General features: G+C 45.0%; 2 protein-coding genes across 17 annotated transcripts in view; one reads left to right on the top strand and one right to left on the bottom strand.

The window, feature by feature from the left end:
* The window catches only part of CCDC92 (coiled-coil domain containing 92), a 35,718-nt gene extending 35,083 nt beyond the window's left edge, over positions 1-635 (bottom strand). The window contains exon 1 of one of the 2 annotated variants that reach the window (XM_010368405.2): positions 201-635. The gene's annotated coding sequence lies outside the window, so the exon portion shown is untranslated. The remainder of the gene's footprint in view (positions 1-200) is intronic. The other variant, XM_030938912.1, reaches the window with a different exon arrangement.
* Positions 376-27,672, top strand: part of ZNF664 (zinc finger protein 664) — a 39,325-nt gene continuing 12,028 nt past the window's right edge. For 2 of the 15 annotated variants that reach the window (XM_030938924.1, XM_030938922.1), the window contains exons 1-4: positions 881-1,019; positions 1,569-1,700; positions 11,267-11,352; positions 13,305-13,400. The gene's annotated coding sequence lies outside the window, so the exon portion shown is untranslated. Of the gene's footprint in view, positions 472-831; positions 1,020-1,568; positions 1,701-11,266; positions 11,353-13,304; positions 13,401-22,958; positions 23,101-27,672 lie in introns of those variants that run through there. The other 13 variants (XM_030938916.1, XM_030938917.1, XM_030938919.1 and 10 more) reach the window with 9 other exon arrangements.

The raw sequence follows: 27,672 nt of genomic DNA, 5'->3' as shown, positions 1-27,672 counted from the left end.
GGGGCCACCCCTGCCCCTCGCGGAGCTAGCGCGGCTTCCAAGCCCCGGGGGTGGGGGGGAGGACCCCGTCCCCCATCTCCCCGCGGGGAGGGTTTTTAAAGTCTTCGCCACGAACTCCCGTCCCTGCCCGGCCCCTCCGCCCCCGCCGGCGCTGCCAGGTGAGCGGGGCCAGACTCGGCACACCCCGGGCCCCGCCTCACCTGCGGGCGCCGCCGTCGCGTTCCTTCAGGCGGCTGCCCTCTTAAGCTCGGTCCTCCCGACGGGCGGCGGCGGGGGCTCGCGGCCCATGGGCTGGGCGGGGCGCGGCGGGCGGGGCTGCCTGGGCTCGGGCGCTGCCCGGGGCCGGGCCGCCGAGGGAGGTCAGTGGGCGCCGCCCGCCCGGCACATCTCGCCCGCTCCCACCCGAGCGCTCGCCGCGGTGCACCCTGGGAGTGGGGCCGGCGGCGAGGCCTGGCCGCGCTGACCCGGCGGGTGAGGCGCCGACGCGGCGGCGGGTCTGTGTCTGCCGAGCTGGGCGGGGGCGGCGGGCAGATATTCACTTGCCGAGGCGGGGCGACGCCCCCTTCCGCCCGGCTGTGGCCGGGCAGGGGCGAGGGCCGAGGGGAAGGGAGGGTCGGGCCCGCTGGACGCAGGCGCACAGCTCAGGTGCGGCCGCACTGCGGTTGCCCTGGGTAACGCGGCCCGGGCGGGGGCGCGGGGAGGAGCGAGGGAGGCGAGCGGGAGCGCGCGCGCCGCGCGCGAGGATTGGGGATGGCTGGGCCGGCAGTGCCGGGGCTGGGGGGGCGGGGGCGGAGGCGGGCAGTGGGGGCGCGGGCCTGGCGGCCGCGCATGCGTGCGGTCCCCGCTCCCCGGGGGCTCCCCGGCCTCGTGCGTGCGCACGCGCGCTGTCCCCCGGAGGCGTCTGGGTGTGCGGAGCGCGCGCGCGCGCGGCTCGGAGGCGCACCTGTGAGGTGTCCCTGAGGAGAGGGAGGTGGGTGCGCGGCGCCCGCGGCCTGGGGCGCTGACTCCCCTCACTTGGAGTGAGTTCTCGGCGGCCGGGCTGCAGTCTTTCTTTCTTTCCCGGAGGGGGCTAGGGGCCGGGGGCCGGGGAGCGGGCTGGGGGTGGGAAGGAGGTGGAGTGGATTAAAGAAAAGAAAAACAACCCATCCCGGAGGATGGGCCTCGGGCCGGCCCGGCCCTTGGGGATGGCGGGGAAGGTCAGAGCGGCTCCGCGCAGCCGGGCGGGCCCCGGGCTGAGAAGCCGCCCCTCGGGCCTCGGGCGGTCGGCCGCGGGCCCGCAGTGCGGGGGAGCGGGGCCGAGGGGCGCAGATGGCGGCCGGCGCGAGCGAGGGCTGGGCAGCGGGCAGGGCGAGGCCGGGCGAGGCCCCGCGGGAGCCGGACTCCCGAGCCAGGCTCCATTGTTGTTGGAGCCGAGGAGGGGGAGCGCGGCCGCCCTCGTCGCCCGTGGAGCCGCGCCTTGGAGCCCTTCCAGGCGGGTCCCCGGAGAGGCGGTCATGGCCGCGCCAGGGGACCGGGGAGCCGGGCGGCTGCGGAGGAGCCGGCTGCATGGGGTGCTGTGTGTTTTTCAGGGCGCCCTGCGTGCGGCAGAGGAGGCGAGCATCCCGCTCAGGTGATGAGGAACCCTTCGCGCACCCAGCGCAGAAGGCTGCTGCGGCCGGACGCCTCCATTGTTTGACCACAAGGGCCGGATTCTCACCCAGGTAAACTGGCTGCCGGCGCTGTCCGCTTCCCTCTCGACTCCCGCCTCCGCAGGCGTTCTCACCCCTTCCAGGACTCGACTGCAGTTTTCTCACTGTCCCCGGCTTCTCATGAACTCCGTACACCCCCCTCCCAGACATTTTCCCATCCAGATCCATCTCTCCGCCACATCACCTCCCATTTCCCCCAGAACTCAGCTCCTTTGTGAAACCTTTCTTGCCGAACTCCAACAACTAAATCTCCCCGGGAGCCTGTTCCGAACTGTTCTGGTCGCTGGATTGCTTATGGGCTGTCTCACTGCAACAAAGGAGACCAGATACTGAAAAAAGATTTCCGAGCTTTGCCTTCTTCAAGGAACGTTTTCTGATATTTACAATTTATTGTTTTCTCAAGATGGAACGTTTTTAGGCATTTTGTCTTCTTAGAGAGGGCCCCTATTTCCTTTATAGATGCATAGTTTTTTAAAGCAGGAAACTGACCTTGTTCAATCCACAGGTTAATTTAAAATTTAAAAATTAATTTTAAATTAGAGTAGTACATTTTATTTGTAAAAACAGCGTATCGCAGAGATGGCATTTTGTATTTTGACTATCAACCTCTGTCTCTAGGGATGCCGACTATTACTTGTGAGGTGTGTATCCTTCTAGATCTTTTGGGATACTTTTGCGTGTGTGCACCTAACATCGTTTTTGACTGCTTTAACAAGGACTGTTGTATACTAACTTTCAATTTTAGCATATAATGCTTCAAGTTTTTTTTTTTTAACAACTGCTGCATCATGTTCTATAGTTTCAGTATACTGTGGTTTAGCCGTTTCCCAAATTGATAGTTTAAGTTTTAACTTTAAAACAGCTTTTTCGCTGGTCATGGTTCTCTGATGAGATGACATTTTGGTAATAGGAGCACAGATCTACGCTAATTACCGAGATTCGGCATTTATGGTGAAGTTCTCTTTTGGTTAAGAAATTTACGTATGGGAGCAGCCCTCCCTCCCCTATAGTAGTTCTGACTCTACCTCTTAGAAGTCGTGTGACCTTGGGGAGGACATTGAATGACACCAAACCTCAGTTTTCTTTTCTGTAAATGGCCTGCTCTGTCTACTCCATAGAGTTCAGTGATACAGTGCATATGGTTTGTAGAATGTAAAGTAGTATATAAATATTGGTTTTATTAGCCTTTATGATCCAAAAATTATTTGCAATATCATTTATATTTTTTGACGAGATGTGTATCATATCACAGAGCACTAGAGATAGTCAACTTTGAATGCTTTTTAATTTGTGATTTTTTAAATTAATTTTTATCAAGTACTGACAATACATTAGACTTCGTAAACAGTATTTTGCAAAGCATTTTTTCCTAGAGCTTTCTTTTCTTCCTTCTCCTCTTCTTTAAAAAAGAGAAGGGAGGGAGCGAGAGAGCGAGATAGGGTCTCTTTCTGTTGCTCAGGCTGGACTGTAGTGGGATGATTCTAGCCTCCCCAGTAGTTAGGAATGACTACAACCATGTACCACCACACCTGGCTGATTTATTTTATTTTATTTTTGTAAAGACAGGGTCTTACTATTTTGCCCCAACTGGTCTCAAACCCTGGCCTCAAGCAGTCCTCCCAAAGTGTTGGGATTACAGGTGTGAGCCACTGTGCCCAGCCCCTAGTGCTTTCACATCTTAAAAAATAAGGCATATAAATTAGTTGACTGTGAATAAACATATTAGCAAACTGAACACTAGACAATACTCTCACTATAATATTTAATCTTATTTTCTTAGAGTTGTAAGTTATACATGTATTTTTCTGTGGCAGCAGCAGATTCAGATTAGTTTTTATATCCTTCAAGGAAAAGGGATTGTTACTAAATTTGCAGGCTGTATCAGAGTTTTAATATTGAGATTTAATATTTTAATCATTTAAATAATGATTGAATGATGTGATGGGTAACATTTTAAGATATACGAGATACGATTAGGGGCTTTGTATGTATTTTTCTTTCTTTCAGATATATATGAGTGCCTGCAGTGTGGCCAACAAAATCAACTTGTTCTTGTTCTCTTGAAGCTTATGATCTGTGAGGGGGAGGGGATCGGAATTTAAACACAATTACAGCTACACATATGATCACAAACTGTGGTATCTGCTGTGGAAGTTAAGCAGCACCTGCTATGAGGAAGTATAAAAAAGGGGAGACCAAATTTTAGAGTGGAGAGAAGGGGCCTAGGAAAGGCTTTTCTGTATAAATAAGATTAAAGCTGAGATTTGAAGAGTGCGTAGGTATTAGTGTGGAGGGAAGTGGGGGATAATTTTCCAGACAGAGGAACAGCATGTGGGAAGGCCTCAAAGAGGGGAAAAAGCTTTGCCCATTCCAGGAACTGAAAGAATGAATGTGGATAGACTATGGAGGTGAAGGGGAAGAGTGGCTAGGCCAGGGGCCAGATCAAGTAGGGTCTTGTAGGGCAGGTTAAAGTGGTTGTATTTTATCCCGAGTGAAGTGGGAAACCATGATACGGGTTGGGTTTTACAAAGAGGAGTGACATAATCAGATTTGTATCTTTAAACAGCCACTCTAGTCGCTGCATGCAAGATGTGGGGGTGTGTTGGGGGTGGAGAGTAGAAGTGGGGAGACCAAGTAGGCCATCTCAGAGGGCTGTCTGGAAGAGACGTGAACTTTCCCTTGGAATTCACATTGACTTCACGTTACCAGCTACACGAAGGTCAAGTCAGTGTTTGATTTAAAAAAAAAAAAAAATCCTGGCCAGACACGGTGGCTCACGTCTGTAATCCCAGCACTTTGGGAGGCCAAGGCGGGTGGATCGAGACCATCCTGGGTAACACGGTGAAACACTGTCTCTACTAAAAATACAAAAAATTAGTCAGGCATAGTGGCAGGTGCCTGTAGTCCCAGCTACTTGGGAGGCTGAGGCAGGAGAATGGCTGAACCCGGGAGGCGGAGCTTGCAGTGAGCAGAGGTTGTGCCTCTGCACTCCAGCCTGGGTGACACAGGGAGACTCCCTCTTACCAAAAAAAAAAAAAATCCTTTCTAATTTTTTTAAAGTTAGGATAAATAAAAGTAGCAATAAAAAGGTACTTTGTATGCAAAAAGTATCAGAGTACACAAAAGTATACAAAAATGTTTAACTAGTTGTCTACTAAAAAGTAACAGCAAGTCTGTCCAGTGAACCGTCGATTCACATCCTATAACAACTTGTGTGTTGATCTTCATTATTTTCTTCGTCAATTTGTATGAGTTCTTTTTTTTTTTTTTTTTTTGAGACGGAGTCTTGCTCTGTCGCCCAGGCTGGAGTGCAATGGCCGGATCTCAGCTCACTGCAAGCTCTGCCTCCCGGGTTTATGCCATTCTCCTGCCTCAGCCTCCGGAGTAGCTGGGACTACAGGCGCCCGCCACCTCGCCCGGCTAGTGTTTCTTTTTTTTTTTGTATTTTTTAGTAGAGACGGGGTTTCACCGTGTTAGCCAGGATGGTCTCCATCTCCTGACCTCGTGATCCGTCCATCTCGGCCTCCCAAAGTGCTGGGATTACAGGCTTGAGCCACCGAGCCCGGCCATGAGTTCTTTACATATTGAAAATACTAACTCTTAGCTTATTATTTGTCACAAATATTTTCCACTTTATGGTGTTATGAGAGTAAGAGATAAAGGGCCAGACCGCCTACATGGCACTTAAATCTGTAAGTAGCTGCTGCTATTAGAAACAATAGAGAAAATAATAATTAAAAGCTAGTGTACTAGAATACATAAAATTTAATTATTCTTTAGGGCACAGTTTGCAGAATGGTTATGATACATCCCCTGTATCATATATTTAGTGGCAAATAACACTGCCATTAAAAATGTTTACAAAGAAAATATATTAAAATGCTTATGATAGTGTTAAGTGGAAGGAAATCAGGATACACAGTTGTATACATGATATGATTAAAACATCCAAAAAAAGTCCCAGGAGCCTTCCAGTAAAACCTATGAATGGCAGAAATATGTAGAAGAAATCAGGTGGAAATCTGAAGAATTGTGGACTAAATATACGGGGATGTATCTGCAAACTGTGCCTGTAAATGTAATTCTACAATATACATACTTTGTGCAGAAAGCTTTTCTCTGTATTTAAAAATATTCTTTTGATGGTTCCTAGACCATCAAGAAATGTAAATAATTTTAAGACTCTTGATACATATGGCCAATGTAACATAAGAGTGTGTCATTTTTACCACATCCTTTTAGGTACCAGATAGTATATATTTTTGTCTAAATATAGACCTTTAATGAAATTGGTGAGAAACTGTAACATCTTCATTACAAAAGTAAATGCCCATTGTAAAAAAAACTGAAGCAATGCAAACACATGTGATATGAAAAACCAGTCTCTCTTAGGCTTTTCCCAAGAAGTAATCAGAATTAAATGTTTTCCATGCCAAGATTACATGTACCTGTATTAAATGTATGTTGGAACATTTGATTTAACGAAGTATATTATATCTGGGACATGATAACTACATGGCAAATAGACATGAGCACTGTTTTTTTGGTTAAAGCCATATGAATAAATTTGGAAATTACACTGAAAATGATTGGGACCCATTGAAAACTTGTGAGTAGGGTAAGAACAATCCATTTTGCATTTTAGAAAAGTTGTATTAGAGTAGATAATAGATTAGAGGGAAGCAAGACTGGAGGCTTTTGTAGAATTCCAGGGAAGGTGACCGTGGCCTGAGTTAAGTTGAGACAATGCAGGTAGACAGTGGAGAGTTTCCAGAGGTATTTGGAAGAGAGTGGCTAGACCTTTGTGATGGCGGGGAGTCGATGATATCCAGGTTTCCGACTTGGGCAATTGAGGGGAGAGTGGACTCATTTACTGTAGTTGGGAATTGGCTATGGTTTGAATATTTGTCCCCTCCAAAACTCATGTTGAAACTTAATCCCCAATGTGACAGTGTTGAGAGGTGGGGTCTTTCAGAGGTTTGGCTCATAAGGGCAGAGCCATTCATAGATTAATGGGTTGTCATGGAGGGTACCTGGAGGCTTTATAAAAAGAAGAGAGACTTGAGACAACACGTTAACATGCTCAGCCCCCTCTCATCGTGTGATGCCCTGTGCTGGCTCAGGGCTCTTTGGAGAGTCCCCACCAGCAGGAGGACTGTCACCAAATGTGGCCCCTTGACCTGGGCTTTCTCAGCGTCCATAACTGTAAGAGATAAATTTCTTCATAAATTATCCATTTTCAGGTATTCTCTTGAAAGCAGTAGAAAACAGATTAAGACAGGAATGTAGTAGGCTTTGGTGAGGAAGTGACTGATTCAGTTTTGGATGTGCTTGAGTTTGAAGGTCTTACAGGACACGTAGGTTCTTCACGAAGAGAATTTACAAAGAATAATTTTATAGTACACATACATGTTTTGCTGTAAGAATGACCAGGTACTTTACATAGCTATGGTATTAAAATCAATATTTCTACATGGAAAATTTTTCTTGCAATATAGTTGTATGTCTGTAAATTGGGGCATATCTGTCTAGATAGACTGGACAGTTGATGTTTTTCACATAGAAATATTTGAGACATGCATGACCCTGACTTCAGGTAATACCATGTTTGTCTTTGGGGTTCATTGGGTAGACTCTGCCTCTCTGAGTGGGTGTTGGAGGTTTCTCTGGGCATTAGTGGTCCTTTTGTCAGTCATCCTGTTGTCAGAGTACACTTGACTTCTTGGAGTGATTTCTCTTCATCTTGGTAAACTGGTCCCTTCCACATAGGGGCAGGCTAGGAAATAGGCAGAGTAGTACCCTTTCATCCATGTGTGAGTGCCCACCTGACTGTTAGTAGTATGGCTGGAGCTTGGGTACCTTGAAGGACAAGTGGGGAAAAGGTAGTGGAGAAAGTGCCTGCCAAGGTAACAGAAGACATTAGAGAGGAAGGGGGATGTCTTCATCAGAGGCTGGGGCCCAGTCGCTGGGAAGCTGGCGGCAGTCAGTGTGACTGTGCTCTTTGCCTTCATCTCCCCGGCTTCTTTTGCTCACTGTGTGTCTGCCCTGTGCTTCGTGTGCCTGCTCTCCCCCAGTCTCTTCTCTCTCTTGGGAGTAAGTAACACATGTGACCCCAGGGGGTCACTCTGGAAGACCATCCTGAAACTATAACTTCTGCCAGCTCACATCACAGGCCCAGTCTTTCCACTTCCCACTTCCCAATTCCAAATTCTCCAGAAAGACAATCTGATTGGCTTAGCTTGGATTCCACGCTCATCGTGTTGGTTTTACTATTGCGGAGCTTACAGGAGCAGATTCACTAGAAGGGAGTGCAGATGAGGACACTCAGGAGAGACGTCCTGGAAGTTAGAAAGTTTCAAGAATGGACAGGAGCAGTAGTTTCAGATGGCCTAGAGATGTAATAAAGGGATCAGGAGTGAATCTTAGATTTAGCAAATTGAAGTCTTTCAGCTTAGGTTGAAAGTTGTGTCTGCTGGGCATGGTGGCACACGCCTGTAATCCCAGCAGTTTGAGAGGCCAAGGCGGGCGGATGGCTTGAGGCCAGGAGTTTGAGACCAGCCTGGGCAACATGGCAAAACCCCATTTCTACCAAAAATACAAAAATTAGCCAGGCATGGTGGCACACACCTGTGGTTCCAGCTACTTAAGAGGCTGAGGTGGGAGCATCACTGGAAGGCAGGGCTGTAGTGAGTCATGATCACGCCGCTATACTCAAGCCTGGGTGACAGAGCGAGACCCTGTCTCAAAAAAGTAAAAAAAGAAAGTTGTGCTATAGCTAATCCATATGGGAGAGTCACAAGGTGGAACCAATGGTTATGGTTACTCATTTGTAAAGACAGTGGAAGAAGAGAATTTTTTTTAATGCAATTTAATTTTGAAGATGTAGCAGAAGCATTCAAAATGTAATTTAAAAATATAATTTGTATTGCTTTTTAACACTAAAACATTTCTACACCTTTATTCTAACTCTGGAATACACAGTGTTTCTTGTGTCACCTGATACATTATAAGAAATTCAGTAAAGCTCTTCTAGAACTCATTTATTTTTCATGCCCCTGAAAGTTCATAAAATAATCATAGCTTATTTCCATATCTTATTTTGCAGTGCGTTCTATGATATTGTGACAGAGCTTGTGAGGAAGTCTTTGTAGCCAGAGTGGACCCCTGTCCCAAAGATGATGAACTCTGCCACTTAGATTAGCAATACAGCAGTTCATAGAAATAATTGGAACCATTTTTCTTCTGCAGAGTAAATTCCGTATGTCCCTCTGGCTTTCAAAATCACTTTTGGATGTGTAGTTGAAATATGTTTAGGGTTGAGCCTGATGGGGGTTTAAGAATATTTCATTGATTCAAAGTACTCGGCGTTGGCTAGAAAACATGTCAAGTTTCTCAGTTAACCGATATTCAATAAATTACTTTTAATACTATAAATTTACATTGTGATAGGACTAGGACCTTGTGGTAAGCCTCCAGACTCACAGAATCAGAGAACCTGCACGAAGCATGCATTTTCACGATGCTTGGCAACTAGAGGTAGTAACCCATTGTGACATTGATTTCAAGTCCTAAGACCTTAGTGTGAAGAGCCAAGAAGGTTTCTGAGCAGGTGTTTGAGTGCCCTCTGGAGGCCTTGTGAACAGTTGAAACGTGGACTCCTAGCAAGAGCTTTCTTTCACAGCCAGAGTTGAGGACCAGTGGGCCAGATGGTTGAAACTGGTATGGATGTTAGGAGCAGAGGAGAGGGGAGATGGAACCCACAGGAATGTACTAGTGTTTACAGGAGCTTGCCCCACCAACTGAAAATACCAGGTTTATGCAGTGAGTGTAGAACATAGAGGCTGTAGGGTCACAGAAGGAGCCAAGGGAGTGTGGCCAGTAATGTCCAGATAAAGAATAAAAAGTGCCCTTTGATTGGCCAAGAGAAGGCCAACAGTGAGAGGAACCTCAGTGGTGTGGTATTGGATTGAGACATGAATGGGAAGTGAAGCAATAGAAATCTGGAAAAATCAGTCTTTAAGAGGTCTGGATGGGGAAATGGAGGGTGGAGCCAGGGAGACAGGGCAGCTAGAGAAGGCCTAGGATTAAATGCTGTTTTTCCTTAAGGTCGGGGGAGATTTCTGCATTGTGTTTAAATGCTGAAGGGAAGAAACAAACACAGAAAGAAAACAGTTGAAAGGGGTGGGGGCGGGGGGGCCGGGGAGGAGGAGAGAGTTGGTTTCAAAGTTCTTTGCCCAGGAGATTTGTTGAGGGAAGCAGTTGCCTTTTTTAGGGACTTTGAGTTTATCAAAATAGTGATTTTCAGTTTATCATGGGATGATGGGAAAATAATTCTAGTAGGCAGTTGGAGATACAGGTAAGAAGAAAAGACTGTGATAAGAAACTGTGGTATCATCGTCATGGAAATGGTCATCACTGCAGTCAAGCAGGTAGTTGAGCTAAAAAATGGAGACAGGGCATACTGTATGGAGGACTCCTATATTTAGGCATAGGCATCAGAGATGGCAGACACACTCAGCAAAGCCAGAGGAAAAGTGAGAATGTGCAGGGAACTGGGAGCTGAGGAGACGGTAGACTAGGAGTTAGGTGAGGCAGGAGGAACAGCCCGAGATTTGACTTTGAGAGCAGTTTGTAGTGGGAGTTGGGGTGCAGAATGGTGTGTAGGAGGCGCACACAGAAGGTATTGTAGATGCTGTGGAGGAGCTCAGCGGTGAAAGTGAGAAGAGTGAATTGGTCTTAGTCGGGGGATGGCTCCAGAGAACACATGTCGCTTATCTGTGTCTATGAAATTAGAGCTATAATCAACAGTGACTCTAGAAAGGATTATATTTGCTTTTTTGCTTTTAACACCGTCGTCTCAGAATATAAGATCTAAGTTTCGTGTCACTTTTGTGCCACTTCCTGCTCTTCTCAGATTGAAAATCTGACCAAAAGGAAGAAAATGTCTAGGTCTCTTCATGACACCTGAGGGAGTTCTTGCGGGAGAGAGTAAATGTGACTGAGTTTTGATTTACTCTTCTGACACATGTCAAATGTTAAATCCTTTAAATCTGTGAGACCATTTGTTCTCATAAATGACATGTAAAAATACTTGGTAAAACTAGTAGTATGGCTAATAGAAATTATTTGGCTTCACTTATTTAAAATATTTCATTAAGAAAAGATAACAGATTCCTAATATGAGAAGTGGTCAAATAACTGTGTTGAAATCTGGGAGGTGGAATTTGACCTCTCACTTTAGACTGAGTGCCCAGTTTGAGTGGCCAGGTATACTGTTTAAGCATACACTTATCCAAGGGGTTGGAATGGCAGGTTCCAGGTTAGGCCCATACACGTCCACTGCTATGGGACTGGTGTGAAGACCTGTGAAGGCCTTAAGCCATTTTAACCTTTGGAGGCCTTTACTGTGTCATATCAAACATTAAATCACCCATGTCCCACATAAAATTAGCTTGTACAAAACCATGTGAGTTAAGCTTTGATTGGCTGTAGACATTTAACATTTATTTAATTTTGCGATTTTCTTTGCATGTTTTGCATCCAGTAATGTTTTCTTCATATCTCAAACATTTACATAGGTCCTCGAGATGCTCATGAGCCTTAGGGACTGTGCCTATATGCCTAGAGATAAGACATCCCTGTTCTGCTGGGAAGTGGACATTGGGTATGTCTAGGCATGTCTGGCGGGGGCACGGGAGGGGGTGGACTTGCCCGGAATCTGTTTGTTTGTGGCACTGAGGCACCTCCTGGGAAAACTTCATCTTAAGGAGGAGTTGAAGGAAGTGTTTTAGTTAGGGATTTTTTGTTGGAAAGAACAGAGGTTCATTCAGACCACTTTCTGTACAAGGGGCTGTATTGGAGGATGCATGTGGATCAGACCCGTGAGGAACTCAGGCTGTCCAGAGACAAGCCACAGTCTTCCCATGGACAGTGGGGTCTCTCACAGCGTCGCTCATTTCTTTGTGTCTTTCTCCTCTTGCTGCCATCTGGCTTGTTTTTCCCTCCCCTATATGTCTTTTCTAACCTTTTAGCTCCTCCTTGCTTATAGATTCTACTTCCTCATGACTTTGGTTTGCTGTAATCTCATGACCTCTGTAGTCATTTTGCGGATCATAACCTCTCAGCTTCATCTCTCACAGCTGATAACCTCATTCTCTCAGTATTGCTTAGGTTCCTGAGAGAGGGGGAATCAGATTTTGTTGTGCTTTCATTGTTGTTCCAAGCCACATCATATGTCAGAATTAAGCTCTTGGGTCATATATCTGCACTTGGTCTCAGAAGTGGTCATGTGGCCCATGGCTGCCTGGGCCTACCCTTAAAGCTGAAGCAGTTCCCATTAGTAGGATTTGTAGGCTAGCAGGCACCATGATTGGCATGTGTAGTTCAGTAACGGAGAAGAAAACCTGACCCAATATCAAGACCATTTGAAATTCCTCCAAATGTATTCCTGCCCTTTAAAATATTATCCTGTTAACAGCTTTCATTCTAAGTTGAACCTTTATTCCCACAGAGAAACTAAAATAGCTAAACGTATTTAAAGCATTTTCACTTTTCCATTTTCTTCCTGTTTTATTCAGTCTCTGACAGTGCAGGGCCACTCAGCATAGTCTACAGGACTCTATTTCTAATGTTAGTGATTTCTGCTGAAAATGATATAGCAATTTTGGATAGTTATTAGCAAGTTGGATCATTCTAACCACATTCCTTTCATGTAATCCTTTTCCCTAAAGCTCTGGGGAGCCATAGAGGAATACTGTAATTCAGCACTGTCCCCAGATTGACAACAGCTAGAAAAACATGTAAATGTCCCATCCACATGTAGATACGGCAGCAGTATGAACCTAAGTTCCTTAATATATCATAACTCCCAAGGGAAAGTGAAGTTCCCCAAACTTAAAACTAGATCTTGAGATCTATACCTAAATTTCTCTGAACAATTATAGAATATAGCAGAAGGGGGGAGGTAGTAGATGGAATAAATAAAATAATGATAATGATAGCTTTGTTGAGCCCTTAAAATTTGCCAGGCAGTGTTTTAAGTACTTCTCATGGATTAATTGATTTAATCCTTAAATTACCTTATAAGATCAGGGGCCTTTATTATCTCCATTAACTCATTCTTAACCTCTTAGGTGAAGCTTCCATAGCAGGTATGCAGTAGGACCAGGACATGAACTCGCCCAGTCTGACTCCAGTTTGTGCTTCTTCAGCACCCTGAGAGACTGGAAAATCTGTGAAAAAACACTATTGATTGTTTACTCCCTGGCATTTTAGCCAGTCTGAGTCAGTTGTCTTACACCTATGAACCTTAAACTCGTTTTGGATCAGGTTCCCGTCAAGAGGCTAGTTGTGATACTGGGATACCTATATCTTGGAGGGAAGTTGTGCAGAGTGCCTGGATTTTCCTTTCTGTGGTTTCTCTTGATTTGCTTATCCCTTCTTTGGACCTCCATGCCTTGAATCCCATGTATTTCTATAAATCCCAGATGTAAATGAGTCTGTCCTATCTTCTGAGCTGGTACCCCACATTTATAGTAGCTAGTTTGTGAAAACATTTTGTGATCCTAAATTCTCTATAAATAAACCCATTTTTCTCTCTGCATTTTTCCCATCCAGCAGGATCCTAAGGCTTTTGTAGCCCTTCAGCCACTGTGGGCCCTGCCTCTGCCTGTTCTTCTGGAATGTCTTGGGGGTTTTGATCCTGTCATTGTGGTAAGTTTTCCCTTTGTTTCACCATTTGTCCTGGATGGAGAATCCCCCTTGAGTATTTTAAGCCAAAGCTGTCTCTAGAATTTTTTCTGAGCATGTACCCTTTGGGGCTTAATAAGGAAGCAGCTCTCCATGTCTCACACTCTTCCTGACCTCTCGTCTTTATCTGGCATTGAATTCCCCAGATCTTGGACCACCTTCTGTTTCTGAAGATATCAGAAACTAACTTCTGTTTCTGAAGATATCAGAAACATTTTTGTCCATCTCCTCAGAATCTTCATTTTCTTCTTTCCATGTGAACTATTGGTTATTAAAACTTTGTTTCACTTGTCCCATTTTCCTCTGCCATCTTGGAGGCCTTACATGGATTCTAGATCTCATGCCACTCTTTGTCTTCTTCTTCTGTTGTTCCTATCCTCACCGAGCTATCAAAACTTTTTAATAGCTCGTTTGCTCTATGCATTTCTGGTGTTTTTTTCCCCAACGCCTGAAGAGTAGCTTTTTCCTTAAATATAAGTTCCTGAAAATCTTCTTACTTGAGGATTATGGTTTCACATCAATCTGTGCAGACTTGATTCTGAGTGTGATTGTGTTCCCAACACAACTATTTTTTTTCTTTGTTTTCTCTTTGGATTAGTTCTTTTTTAAAGATTTTTTTTCCTCCTCCTTTAGCTCAGCTCAAGAAGACAAGATATATAGGACAGATATTTGTTTATCTTTATTTGGTCATTGCTGAAATCCAGAATACTCCAGTTGAACATACAGTCTAGATCTCTGTGATTCACAGACATCATGAAATTGTATGTTATTTCCATGCATAGCTGGGCAGCAAGAGAAAGGAAAGCCTTTGTCTTGATAGCTGCTGGCTTCTGGGGGAATGAGCTTCTTGTCATTTCTCCTGCTGCGGTTGCTCAGGCCCTGGGATTCTGCTTTCCCAGACTTCACTTTCCCATGCAACAAAGAGGATTGACTGTGGGAGGTAAAGGACATTTTGTTGGCCTCTGTCCTAGTGGGTCTAGTGACTGTGTGTCGTTAGAAGGCTAAGCCTATGTGGATGTGTGATATCTTTTCTTTTTCTTGGCTGTCTGTGGCTACAATGGAAAGGCTGGGGCTGCCCCTCAACAGAAAGGTCCTGACCACCTCTTCCTTTTCTCTCTTTTCCCATTTACTGGATTGGTTTCCAGGTGACTGACCTATTTAGAAGTGGGGGCAAGTGGACTCTGGCATATTGGCAAATGTTCTCTCTTCTCTGTCTCTTTCTGGCTGCATTCTCTCTTGTGCTGAGTTGGGTAACCTCAGCTAGTCTTTACTATGTGTGATAAGACCAAAGAGTCATGTCTAATATTATATGAATTCCTTTTCATACCCGTATGCACTTTGGTCTCAGTTTAAGATGACCACTAATGTAGGGAAAAGGAGTTCTCTCTGTGATCCAGCCTACGTTATGGAATGCTGCATTGGGAATTGGATTCACAGGCCCAGCTAATAATAAAGTGTTGTGTACTTTCAGTTCAGTCCTGTGTACATTTCCTTCTAGGGTACCTAGAAGTTAGGGGTGTTTGCTGAGCCCATTGGCCAGATTTGGTATTAGCCATTAATAACCTACATTTTCAGAGTAGCACTGGATCAGCCTCCAGTGCGAGTCCTACAAGATCAAAAGCCTGAAGGCCAGAGTTCTGCATCATTTGTAGTGACCATTCCCTGGCCGTCTCTGAGAGTGAAGTGGCAATAAATTTCTATCCATCCATGCAGATACTGAATTCTAATGACCAAATCCTATCTATTCTTAGGATTCTCATCATCTCTGTTGATTTTTGGCTATAAGAGGTCACCTGCTCTTGCACTTTGTGCTTCCTGAGTGAGCCTACTCCAAAATCTCTCTCCCCTGCTTGCTTTGGTTTGCCAGACCATACATGTTATGAATTGTGACCCAGGTATAAAAATAGCCAGACTCTTGAGGTACTTGAGAATAGTCACATTCATGGAGTCAAAAAAGTAGAATGGTGATTACTGGGGCTGGGGGAGAGGGAAAAGGGGAGTTGTTGTTGAATGGGGACAGAGTTTGTGTTGCAAGTTGAAAAAGCTCTGAAGATCTGTTTCACAACAGTGTGTATATATGTAACACTACTGAACTGTGCACTTAAAATAGTTAAGATGGTAGATTTTATGTGTTTTTTACCACAGTTTTTAAAAATGTGTACAAATATAGTCAGAATTACAAATCCCTAACTTTTGACCCCCTAACTACTGTGGCAACTCCCACTGCCAGCATCATTGAGGGCAGTATTGCTAATTACCCACTTTTCATTTTGCCTGTTCTTCAGGGCCCAACCTGTCTTCCTTCTTCTTTTAGTTGGCTAGACTGGGACTCCTATGACCTTCAGGTGTTCCTTATGCCTCTTCCTGAGGGTGGCTTGAGCTTTCCAGTCTGTTCTTCTTTTCTTCTGGGCCTGAGCATGAATTTTGTCTCTTTAGGTCTTACTACCACAGTGGAAAGAGGAAGCAAGTTTAGTAAACGAGCATTAGAGCTAATCTGAACTAAGCCTCTGTGCTTCCTTTTGTGTTCCCTCCCTTCAGCTAGTTCCTGCCTGACCTCAGAACAGAAAGAATCCCCTGGCCAATTGTGAAAGGCTGGTCCCTTAAGGAAGACAAATCCAGTAGTCAGCCAAAGGGAAGGTTAAGGAAAAGGTAGAATACGCAGGAAAGTGGGTTTTCTCATGGTCTGTTGTTCTTTCTGTACATTGACTCTCTAGGTATCCTAATTGTATCCTGAGGAAATTGCATTTTTTTCTGTTACTTCATCAGTGTTCCTTGTTCCTGAGGAGGCATGAGTGGAGGGTGAGAGTGAGCATCTCCATGACTCACAGTGGGACTTCTCTCTGTTTCATAGCTGAATAAACTGAGGCTGGTCAGAATCAGTGACTTCAGTCAGACAACTATTTAGTATTAGGTGAAGATTTTGACCTTAGGCCTTTTGAGCTGCAAGTCCGGTGTTCTACCCACCAAATTATTATGGTTCTTAGTGCATGTGTATGTTACACGTTTACTAGATAGATAAGATAAACTTAGGCCTTGTATGTGGGGTTCATGTAGGGGCTATCACTGAAGCTAATCATTGTGTCCCATTACTCAGGCGTTTCTGTATATGGGGTTGAAGAGCAGAAAACAAAGTAGTGGAGTGCAAACCATGGGGAAATCTCACTAAAGTAGTATTTTTTAAAAAGCAATCCTGTCACTAGAGGGTCAAGAAGGGAAAAGTTATGGGTAGGAACAGGGAGCAGCAGACACCTAGGAATAAAGGCAGGGTTTCACCTTGAATGGAGGAAGAACCCTAATTACAGGGAGATTAGATCATCAGGTGTTTGGAAGCCTCTGCCTGTGAAATGACATTCTTGGCAAATGAATGAATGTGTCATGTACTAATTAAAATAAAGGAAATAAGGAAACTAACATTCGTTTAGCCTCAGCTATGCTGTGGGCACTCTTGATAGGTACTTTCATGTTTATTATCTTCTTTAATTACCCCAGCAAAGTGTTGTAGACATTATTATCCATATGTTTGCAGCTTGGTCAGATCAGCCACAGTCACATAGCAGGTGGCAGAGCAGAGGCCTACACCCAGTGATGTCATTCCAGAGGTCATTTTGTGAGAGGACTTGGCTGAAGGAAAGCTACAGAATGGATGCCTGTGTCATCCTTGATCACCCTGATAACACATGCACTTAGCCTTCTCAGATTTTCTTCTCAGACTCAGGAGAAAACTTGGCGTCATTCCCTCAATAACTTCTGTTGCCTTTCTCTGGACCTAATTTCATAGTCTGTGGTAATTTCTTGTTAAAGAAAAATCAGACACAGCTTCTTTTGTCTTTTATCTTTTCTCCATTAGGATTCGTTAGGCTAAGTCATGCAAAGACGAATTTCCGCAGGACAAAATGAAGCATATCTTCCCTGTAGCTCTTTAAAACCCAGAGCCCAAATCATTAGCCATTGAACTTGTCTGTTGTGAGAGAAATCAGGGAACCTAGAACTTTGGTGTGTAGGGTCTAAGGAAGTGTGGGGGGGCAGTAAGGAAAGAGGAGAAGGAGGCGAGGGTCCCAGATACCTGGGGACCAAGTAGGAAAATGGTCTAAAGGTGTAGACGAGGTACTGGGAGTGTCTGGAAAGACTGTTGTCGGTTTCTCTACTAGAGCTCAGGAGTCAAGCTGAGTCACAGGCTTTTCTAGCCATCTGGTGGCAGGGCTGTGCACAGGAAGGCATCAGAAGTGATGTAAAATCCTCTCTTTTCAATCTGGAGCGGATTTTAAAGTTTGCACTCATTCTAGAAAGGAGAGGAGTATACCCTGGCTGATATCCTAAATTGGAGAATCCTGCTCAGAGTTAGAACTTCTTTTGACGAAACTCAAAAGTTGACTTCAGAACCCTTGGGGAAGTTGTTCCTATTATCACAGAGGCTGTGGTTACTAACAGCATGTTCAGGAAATGCTGGCTGCTACTTGAGCCACAGGTAAGGGCACATTTGAATTCCTGTCAGGGCGTGTTTCCAAGATGCTGCATGAATGACAGCCAATAGGCAGAGACTAATGTTCTTTTGAGGAGTCCACTTTTAGAGGTCATTCCACTTTTCAGAAGTGCCTGTACTCCAGTGACTACAGCAGAATACATTGGTGCCTGAACTGGCAGGCCTTTGAGTCAACAGAACCTGCAATATCTTCTGAGGCTGGGCTTTGTGTTGTGGAGGATTTGACCATAGAGATTTAGACCTGGGAATTACGGGTGTGCTTGGGCTACTCTGAGTGAAACTCTTCTCCTCTCAGTTTTGACCACCTCCAGCCTCTAGTAACTGAAGTCAGCCCGGAAAGACAAAGAAACTCAAGTTCACTTCTGTGAGTGATAAGCACACCTGAGAAAAAAGACCTGGCAGTTGGACCTTCCGAGGTGCTGTCAGCCAGAAGAGATGAAGTGTGAGAAGTTGAGTAGCTACAGGCCTTAGTGGCCACTTAAGAGGGTTTGACGAAGTCAGAGAAGGACACTCTTTCAGAGACTCTGAAAGCCCATTGCCAAGGAGAGAGGTCTAGGACCCTACAAGGTGGGGCTTCACTGTGACCTGTTATCATTGAGGTGGCCCAGGGTACATGCAGGCACTGTAATGGGGAAAAGAGCCCTGGCTTCTTCAAGAGTGGGGAATGTGAAGGGCCTCTTTGGGATATGAATCTACCCTGGGCAGCCAGAATCTTCAATTTCAGAACTATTGATGATGGTGGAAGCAAAATAGAAGGGATCTGACATTCCACAGTCCTAATCAGTGAGTTACCAGTGACTGCCATAATTAAGTTATTCTAAGGCAAATAGTTAAGCAAAGATTAAGTGAACGAGACCTCTGTAACTTGAGTAAGTCTTCCTATACCAAGTTATATGTGTTTTAGACTGCACTTTTCTAAAGGTGTAGTGGAGGCTAGTGAGGAGGTAGATTCAGCATCTGCTGTGTTCCCACATACCTGAGGCTTATGGAGAGAGGTGGTCTTGAACAGAACAAATGCCCTCTTAATCTGGTTCCTTTGGCGGTATGTATGTCCTGATACCTAAACAGCCTTTCCTTTTACTTATTTTTTGGGTGTGTGCCAAGACCTGTGGAAAAAGGCTAAGCAGAGGTTCCCTTGGAGTTGTTTTATCTGCTGAGACTTGCCAAATTAGAATTTGAGAGCTTTGATTTCTAGGACTTCCTGATCATTTTTGAGGAAGAGGAGTTCCTAACTGAGCTGGAGGGAACATACTTTCTCCACATGAATGGGGCACCCATGATGTCAGCGAGAACAGTGTCAGATAGATGCATGGCCCACCAGCCGGATACCAAGGTCTTGTAAGAATACCTTAGTGAATTGTGCCAGATGGAATACATTCTGAATCCTTCATAAAGCATCTCTTTGGGAGAGTTCTTTCTTGTAGTGTTTACCTCTCAGTCCTCTCATGTACAAAACTTGAGAATTATTTTGGAGGACTTTCAGGGGGTGTTTTTCTTATGTCTGGAAGAGGAATGTTTGATGATGAAAATTACTGACTACACGTAAGTGGTCATCTTACAGTTTGCATACTTTCAGTCTTCAAAAAAAGTGGGTTTAAGATGGATTCTCAGCCCCTTTTTGTGTCTGGCCTTCCTTACACTTTAAAAACCATTTTTAAGGACTCCAGAGAACTTTTAAGTTTATGTGGGTCGCAGGCTTTGATACTTATTGTAATAGAAATGAAGACTAAAATTTTACAAAGATACTTATTTATTTAAAAATTATAAACTCATTACATGCTAACATAAATGACATTTTTATGAAAAATAGCTATTTTCTGAAACAGAAAACATTTAGTAGGAAGAGTGGCAATATTTACATTTTGGCAACTCTTTAAATGTATGGAGTTTAAATAAAAGACATCTGCTTCTGTATTCAGTCTCTTGCAATATGTTGTTTTGGTTGAAGTAGATGAAGAAATCCGGCCTTGCATAGATAATGTAGTTGGAAAAGGGATTTTAGTAGCCTTTTCAGATAATTGTGGCTTTATCTGTGACATGACACCAAAACTTGACAAGTGGTAGATGCCTACAGGTTAGTTGCAACGTGCAGTCTGAAACTATAGTCATGAACTTTTCGTACTCTGGTATGTTAAAATCCATTGGTCTCTCTTACACTTTGAATAGAACTTTTACCCGTGATAACCACATGTTGGTCATTTGGAGCCTTCATGGAGCGCCTACCTAGATGAACATTAATCAACAGGAATTGTACTATAAATTGTGAGAACATGTTGAGAAGGAAGATCTAGATCAGTGGGTGCTTAGCTAGTTTATTCAGGAAGAGTTTCAGCTGGAGCATAACCAGGGGGCAAGGAACATCTGTTATGGTAGAGGCAATGATGAAAATGTAGTATTTGCATACTCAGTAATCTGAGGAGGTTGGGATTACAAGCCCATTTTACAGACAAGAAGCTGTTGCTCAGATAGTGTAATTTCAAAGCAACCTTAAGAGATACAAGTCTAGGTATTGAGGAAATGAGTCTTAGGGTTGAATAACTTGCTTGAGGTTACACTGTTAGTAAGTGGGAGAGCTGAAACTTGAATTACAAAGTGTTTCTGCTGCAGTGTAGTTTGTTGGCAGAAACTGCTGCTTCTTGGGGTAAAAGATTGCTTCAAGTGGGCTGAGTGTGAGCATGAGTGGTGGAAGTTAGGGAGAACGTGTATGGACACACGGAGCTGGAGGTGCATAGCAATTCAAGATTTTGGAGATAGAATGCTCTGTAAAACAAGCTCAAATTTAGCTGTGTCTCTTAAGAGCTTCATGGCCTCAAGAAGGGCTTTACATCTCTTAGCTCTACAAAATTATGGCTTTGCCCGTGATGGGAAAGGATACTTTCACAGAGTGGAAATTTAAGGCGCGAAACCTAAGGAGAGCAGGCAGGAATGGGGAAAAATGTTCATCTGGAAATTAGACAGAATGGACAGAATGTCGTTGGGGGCGGGCTCTGTAATTGATGGGTAGCTTTTGCAGCGGCCAATTAGATTGCAGGGCCCTGTCCTGATTGCCTGGCCATGGAGGGAACGAAGCTCATTCCTGCATTACCAGGACAAAGCCCACTTGTGTGTGATGGACTGAAGTAGGCTGGGTGCCCCATGTTATATGTATTATATACAAACTCCCCATTCACTCTGGCTGGTCTAATTGTGAAGCCACTGCTCACCCTTTCCCCAGGCTGCCAGCCACAGAAGTATGTATGTGTCATTCACTTTTTTGGTGTCAGAGGTGAAGACTGGAGATACTGTTTGTGATTTTTTTGTTTCCTTAGGAGACAGAAGCAAAGAATAAAACTATTGGAAAGGAAGGGAAAAATAAAGATTTTTCTATGAAATATCTCCTAATCTCTTAAGTAAAAATATTTAAGTGAAATATGCAACTTCTTTTTTTGGAAGTGATTAAAGGTGAAATCACTCCAGGTTTTTAGAGCTAAAAGGGCTTGGGTGAAGTGTGAAATAAACACCATTCCTTCACCATCACCAAACAATAAACAATACCCCTTGTGTACATAGAGCCCAGATGGAGGTAAGGACTGTAATGGCAAAATGTCACTGAGAGCATGCCATATCCTTCTTGTAGTTTCCTTGGGCTGCTGTATCAAAGTACCAGAAGCTGGGAGGCTTAAAACAATAGAAATGTATTGTCTCACAGTTCTGGAGGCTGGAATTCTGGATTCAGGTGGCAGCAGGGCCATGCTCCCTCTGAAGGCTTTATGGGAGAATCCTTTGCCTCTTAGTCTTTGGCCTTCCTTGGCTTGTAGACATATCACTTCACTCTGTGCAGCCATCCCCACGTGGCCTTTTTCTGCGTCTGTGTGTGTGTGTCTGAATCTCCATCTCCTCTGTTTTATAAGGATACGAGGCATTGGATTTAGGGCTCACACTAACATGTTATGATGTCATCTTAATTACATCTGCAAAGACCCTGTTTCCAAATAAGGTCACACCCTGAGGTTCTGGGTGGATATGAATTTTGGGGAGACACTATTTAACCCAGTATACTTTTTGCCTTTCTTCCTCAGAGCTCCAGCGAATCCAGATGCAACATTGATGAATTAGTGCTGGAATGAGTATCAGCACTTGGTACTGCAATTAGAACACGGGGATTTGGCTCTTGATTTATTTTTTTGGCTACACTGGGAGGGAGGCTCAGAGACGGTGTGGGTGTCTGAAGGAAAAAACACGTGTTAAGTGAAGTGAGGACTTCAAATGAAATCATACAGTTTTGGGAAACTGCATTGGACAGCAAATGCTGGAGCCAAGGAGTGTTCCCTGTTCCAGAACGGGAGGTAACATTTGCAGGAGGGCTCCTAAGGTCAGAAGTTCCTCCTAGAAGTGCAGGGTGTATCAGCCATCTCAGGAGCTGATTTCCTGTGCAACCTTTGTTTTCTAATACCCCACAGGAGCCTTTCTTATACTTTATCCCTTTGTATGTTTATGGATCGGGTCCTTCCCAGTCCTTGGGCCCTGTGACACTTTCCACAGGCTTCCAACTTTAAATGCCTTCTGTTTTTCTTAAAAGATAGAGTCCTGAGCTTACAGGACTTCATAGGAAGACCTTTAAGTCTCTGTTGGTCTTTATAGGTGGACTACTATCTCCTGGGTGTCTTGTAACTATAATGCTTACATTTTTTCAAAAATAAATCCTACAGAGTTGCCTTGGTCACTCCAGATAAGAGTTTCTGTGGCTAAAAGACCCTGCTGTATGACTCCTGTTTCTGCCTGCTGGACTCCACTTTCTGGGGCTTGGCATCTGATGACCTCTGTATACATGCTATGCCCTCCTTTTCTTTATGTGGCCACTTCACTTTGTCCTTTGGGTTTCAGCTTAAAAGTAGAGTCAACTAGAAATCTTCATTACCATGCTGAGACTACTTAGGATGCCCCTGGCTCATCAGCTGTAATGCCTCTGTCAAATCTCCGCTCACATGTGCTGGAACCGTCACCTTCCCCTCCTCAAATGTAAACCACATAAGTGCAGAGGCCATGTCTGTTTTGTTCATCAGATCCTCCGGAGCCTAGCTTACTGCCCAACAGATGCTAGACGCTAAGTAAATGTGGAACATGTGCCTGTGTGCTTGCAGCTCTGACCCTATGCCTCAGAGGTCGGCTTCCAGGACTGTTGCCTCAATAACAGCTCTCTTCCAGGTCTGTGTAAGGGTGGGTTGGCTTCTCTGTATTACTTATCTATGTCAAATAATCAACATGTGTTAGAGGACTAAGGATATAGGGATCTTTTTATAAAACCTTTCCCATTAATTAAGGGGCTAAGAAGTTAATGTGGATCCTTTATATTTTATGATTACTGGCCTAGTGCATCGTCTCCTGAGCCAAGGCCCTTTGATTATCTTTCTTAGAGAATCTTACCCAGCCCCCGTGACACAATTGCCTGCTGTATGCGTGTGGGGAAGATGAATCACATGGTCATCTCTACTCATCGCAGTTGGTGGTGGTTATTTTTGGTAGGGAGTGGAGGCCGACATGTCATCTTCTCAGTTCTTTTTCGCTTTTATCTTTCCCAGAAAGTGTGCCCTTATGCCTTTGAGTGGCAAAATTATATACCACACATTCTGATAGCTCTGGTTCTGGGTAGGAAATTAATTTGATCTCTGTTGAAATTGATTTTACTGTCAGAGTCTGCTATTGCAGAGGGGGATTATGTACAGTTAGTGCTTCATAGGAAGACCTGTACTCATAATGCTCCTGAAAGATCTGTGATATTTACAGGTTTCTTAAAATCAGAACAGTTGTCTCAAAAATAAGAAAAGAGGTAATTTTCCCTTGACTTTTATGACAAAGTAATTATATAGTTATTTAAAAATGACTTTAGATTTTTCTGAGCCAGCAGTCCAAATTTCAGATAATGTATTCAAGATAAAAAAAGAAAAGCTCAGTCCAGACATCCAGAGAGTAGTGGTGTTGGGCTGAATCTTAAGTAGGACATGGACACTTCTTCCATTTGTAAAAGGAAGAAAGGGCTGGAGTTGGGCAGCACATGTACAATGAGAGTTTGACTGGAATTGGAGGGAGTTCTCTGATGGGTTCTGCCTTCTCTGTGTGGCATTTTGTTTCAAGAGCAGAGCTAGCTGCAGGTCAGACATAGATTGAACATGGCGAAGGGGGCAGTAGCCACATAGCAACTTGGGGTGAGGTCACACAAGCGTTCCTGAGGCTTGGAAGACCCAGCTGAGGGTATCACTGTGAAGACCGTGGTGGTCTATGATTCTGTCAGCATGTGAAGGTAGAGATTTGGATTGGGATAGGGGATGATTTCCTTTAGAAGGAAGGCCCGTTTGTCCTTTGATGATTCTCATTTGGCAAAAACTCAGTTTTGCAGAAACTTAGCTATCTGCCTTCCCCATGCAGTCCCTGAGGAACTAAGCCCTGAGCCAAATCCATGCCCACCCCCAGTGCTGCTGGCAGTCCCCCTACGTTTCTCAGGTCACGCCATTCTCCTGCCCTCCAGATAACCATCTCACACCACCTCAAACCACCACACCTGTTCTCCTCAAACCTCCAGGCTCCCCGTTGCCCTCTTCTCAGTAGATGGCCTTGCTTCCTGCTTCCCAGCAGCCAGGGACTCTCAGTTTCTACTTAAACACACACACCACTTCCTGCCTTCACCTGTTCACGGAGGCACGTTTTTCCCCTCTCCAGGGCTCATTCCTCTCATGGAGCTTTGGATCCCGTCTCCACTGGCCCTTTCTGTTACTTCTTTTCTCTCCCATAGTTTCAGTCTTTCCCTTTCATTGGAATTCCTCTCATTTTTATTTCTTCCCTGAACTTTTCCTTGAAGTCTAACATGCAGATTATAAATAGGGCTACAGTGTGATGAATTTTCACAGCTGTGAGATGAGCACACCTGTGTGCACCAGTGCCCAGATAAAGACAGCACATGGCAACAATCCCTAGAAATTCCCTCATGCATCTTTCCAGTCATTAGCCCCTCTGTCTCCTCTGTTGTATTTTGCTTGTTTTCAACTTTATGTAAGCAGAATCATTCAGTATGTGCTCTTCTACTTGGCTTCTTTCAAACTGAGTCATTAAATGTTGGTCTCCCGTAGCTTAGTCCCAGGGCCCTCTTCCCTTTTCACCCTTTCTTGGTAGGCAGTCTTATTCCCTCCCCCTGTTTAAGTTACCATCTAAATGTTAATGGCTCGCACATGTATACCTTAATAAAGTCCTGATTTCTTATCTCAGTGTCGGTTCCATCCATCCAGCTGGTGTCCTTGACATCCACTTTCGGATATCACAAGCATGTCTAAAATGGAAGTCACAATCTTTGTCCTCAAACCTTGGTCTTTCTAGAGTTTTCTGTCTTACTGAATGGCTCCGTCTTTATCCAGTTATTCAAGTAAAAGACCTGGGAGTCATCCTTGGCATTTCCTTGTCCCTCACCCATTGTGTCGAAACTGTCACCAAGTCTGATGGATTTTTCTCTCATCATCATTGCTTCAGTCCAGATTTTGATCGTTGTTTCCAACCCAAATGACTAAGATGATCCCCTACCATGTTTACCCCCAGATGCTCTCGCTTTCTACCCATCCATTAATTTCTGTATTTTAGCTACAGTTTTCTATTTAAAATGGAAATCTGATGTTACTACCAAATTTTAAGACAAAAGCTAACCACTGTGGAGGCTTTCACTGCTATGAAGATATAAAGATCATGATGCCTAACTTCTACCCTCTCGTCTGGCACTGAGCGTCTCCAACCCAGCTGGCCCTGTTCTGTCCCATGCTTGCCTCTGCCCCTCACCATGGTCCTCCACGTGTGCCTTTCCCTCAGGTCATGTATCTTCTCTTCACCCTGCAGAGGCCTCCTCTAGATCTGAGCTCAGCCATCAGTTCAAAGTGGTCTCCCCTGACCTCTGACCCCTGACCAGGTCAACCTCACTTCCAGCCCATTCCGAGGTGCTCAGAGCACTGTGCAGGGCTGTTTTGGAGCATTTCATGCAGATTTATTTGACATTTCCTTGTGGACACCTTTGATGAACGTTATCTCCCCATTAGACTGTGGCTTGCACTCGAGAGGGGACTGGCTATGATTCTGCACTGCTGAAGGCACAGAGGCTGACATAGGTTAGACACTGAGTAAACATTTGGTGCTTGAATGACTGGAAGACAAGAGAGATGTAGGAGTTTCAGAGATTCACAAATTCATAAATTCTCTGGAGTTTCTGCTGATCAAGGAACTTGCATTCAAGAGAGCAGGGAGAAGAGCACAACAAAGGAAGCATGTGCAGAAATGAGCACAATAATTCCAGGCGGTAAGCAGTAATGTTCTGTACAAAAATTAAGCAGAAAGAGGTGATCAGAAAGGTGTGAGGGCAGAGAGGTAAGTCAGCTGAAACTGACAAGCCCAGGAGCTGCTTTCTGGGAAGACAGCGCATGTGCTGAGGCCTGGGTGTTGAGCAGATGCCAGCTCCCTGAGGACCAGGAAGAAGCTGGGCAGGGGGCTCATGTGAAGGTGCTGAGGGCACATGAGGCTGGCAAGCTTGAAGACGAGAAAGGAGATGAGGGAGGCTGGTGTGTGGTTTGCAGAGAGTGCGGGAGGTGAGGTTGGAAAGAGGCGGTGGCTGGGCCACCTCCAGCTTGTGAGCCAGTGAGAGGATGTGTGTTCTAAAGAGCAATGGAAGGATTAAGCAGGGCAGTGACGTCCTCTAACTTATGTTTTTAAAAGATGAGGGTGACTACTGGTAGAGGTCCAGTTGTGAAGGAGCAAGAATGAAAGCCAGAGAGACCCATGGTTGAGAGGCTGTTGAAATAGTGCAGGCAGGAGGTGACCGTGGCCTGCACAGGGTGGAGCTTGTAGTGGCCTTGGAGAGATGTGAGGGCAGGGCTGGGTTATGTTGTGGAGAGGAGGTAGAGTGTACGGTGATTTGCATTGGTGGTGCTGGAGGAAAGCAGAATTAAGGACAATGCATCTGGATGGATGTTGGTGCACTTGACACAGATGGAGAAGAGTGAGGAAGGAACAGTTTGAGGGGAAATTTGGTTTGGAGATGTGGTTGTAGTGCTTTTCAGCAGAGGTTATGGAGCAGTCCAGGGCTGGAGATAAAACCGGGAGCCAACATCGAGAGAGTATCACATGACTGGTGAGAGTATCACATGACTGGTGAGATTACTTAGAGGGTATAGATTCAGAAAAGAAGTGGTCCCAAGCAGGAACCGTGAAGCACCCCAGGATTTAGAAGCTGAACAGAAGAGAGGTCAGCAGTGAAAGAAACAAGGAGTGGCTAGTGAGGGGCAGGGACGGACCAGCTAAGAAAGCAGGTGTTTCCAGCCCTGTCTTGGGGCCCTGTCCTGACGGAGGCAGGACATGTTGGGAAAGAAACATGTTTTCTGTGGCATGTTGGGAAAGAAACCTGCCTGCAGGGGCAGGGGACAGCATGAGGATAGCAGGGGTGGGGCTGTGAGATCCAAAACAATTTTAAGGAGGAAGATACAGAACATGTTTGTATGAGAATGGACCTATAGCTAGGATGGAATTGACAGTGGCAATGAGAGGGAATACTTACAGGATTCCGTTTGGAGAAGGCCCAGGAAGTGTACTCATGGGCACAAGTGGAAGGGCTGGTCTTTCCCAGCAACAGCGCACCCCCTGTTGGAGTAGCAGGTGTGAATACAGGTGGCCTAGTGGATTTGCAGTGGGAAAATGAAGGGCTTGCCATCTAATTGCTTCTTTTTTTTGAGACAGAGTCTCGCTCTGTTGCCCAGG

Source organism: Rhinopithecus roxellana, chromosome 10 (genome assembly GCF_007565055.1).
Source record: "Rhinopithecus roxellana isolate Shanxi Qingling chromosome 10, ASM756505v1, whole genome shotgun sequence".
Taxonomy (NCBI): domain Eukaryota; kingdom Metazoa; phylum Chordata; class Mammalia; order Primates; family Cercopithecidae; genus Rhinopithecus; species Rhinopithecus roxellana.
Note: the sequence above shows the minus strand (reverse complement) of the source record. Positions and strands in the feature narration are given on the sequence as shown.